A 1,638-nucleotide genomic window follows, 5' to 3' on the forward strand; every position below is an offset into this window, starting at 1 on the left:
GTTAGCGCCTGCCGAAAACGAAGCCCTCCATGCATTGTTGCTCTTGCACAAGAAACCTGTGATTTTTAATTAGTTCTTACAATCCTAGATGGTTTTTTGGATAGGTTCTTGATATCGCTGTTGTTGTTATTATGGTGCTATTTTATTATCTTTGAGAGACAGCTAGATAAATCCTAGCCATTCATGTACGAGGAGTGTAAGAGGAAACAATTGTTACTGTTATTGTTATGATAATCATTATTATTTTCGATATCGTTGCTCGTGTCTTTATTATATTGCGGACATGTTTTGTATTACTTCTGGCTGCTTTATTTTTAGATTGATTCAAGAAATTTTTGTTACAATTAAAGTGCCTCCTTCAGTAAAGATTGAATTGAAAAACTCAAGATATTGGTTGAGCAGTTGGTGCACATAGAAGCATATAGTCAAAATAGATCTATTCAACTAGATAGGGCCCGTCCAACCCTTAAGCAACTTAGACGGTCGTCTAATGCCCCAGCCCAAAAAAGACCCACCGCAAGAAAGGCCTCAAAAAAATGGCCCCTTAGGCCGGCCCACTGTAGGAAAGGCCTCAAATACAAGACGGCCTTAGGCCCCCAAATTTATTGGGCCGCTCCTGCAAGTAGATCCATGAATATTTGGATAGATCATATCGGAGCATGGATCGCTACTGAGATCTCAGTTCTTGTAGATTGATTATGGGTAAACCATTGCAAGAGACTAGTTTTGAAAATGCTAACTCTTCTTCTTGTAAGAAATTGAATGACCCAGATGAAGTTCAACAAGAACATTTACTAATTAATTAGTGCATGGTTGGACTGATAGACTGCCTCTTGCACAAATTACAATCTGGTACTGGCAATAAAACCGTGAAATTGGAAAGGAAGGGGGGAAGGAGAAGGAAAGAGAAGAAAAGGGAGGGGGAGGGAGAAGGAAAGAGAAGTGAGGGAAATCGGAAAGGAAGGGAGAGGGAGAGAGAGAGAGAGAGAGAGGGAGGAAGTGAGGGAGAGGGTGGCGGTGAGCGGTGTCGCCAAAATAAAATCGAGGGAGGAAAAAGAGAGGGCTTTCAAAGGAAACAGAGTTTTTAGCCCTTTTTAATATATTATTTTATTTTTTTAAAGTGAAGCTGGTAGCTATTTCTGTCTTTACTTAAAATAAATTCAAAAAATAAAAATAATAAATGAAGTCGGCAATGAAAACTAACTTTACTTAAAATAATCAAAAAAATTAAAAAGAGGGGGAGGAAGCCCCTGTTTCCTTTCGAAACAGGGGCGACCCCTATCCCCTATCCCTTAGTCCTATTCGGGCGGCTGCCGCTCATTGCCGCCCTCTCTCTCCCTCCCTTGCTCTTCCCCTCCCTCTCTCTTTTTCTATCTTTCCTTCACCCTCTCTCCCTCCCTTCGCCTCTCCCTCTCTCTCCACCGTGCTCTCCCGCTCTCTCCCTCCCTTCCTCCCTCTCCCTCTCCCTCTCCCTCTCCCTCTCCTTCGCCCTCCTTCTCCTCTCTCTCTCTTTCTCTCCCCCTCCCTTGCTGGTTTGCTTGTTGGTTCATGCCGAAATGGCACGGGGGTGTACCATACCGCGCTCTTGGCCTACCGGCATTGGTGCCGATTTTGATACTGTGGATCTTGATCTAAAAT

This window comes from Phoenix dactylifera, chromosome 8 (genome assembly GCF_051530095.1).
Source record: "Phoenix dactylifera cultivar Ajwa chromosome 8, Ajwa_hap1_PhDact_Kaust_v1.1, whole genome shotgun sequence".
Classification (NCBI taxonomy): Eukaryota; Viridiplantae; Streptophyta; class Magnoliopsida; order Arecales; family Arecaceae; genus Phoenix; species Phoenix dactylifera.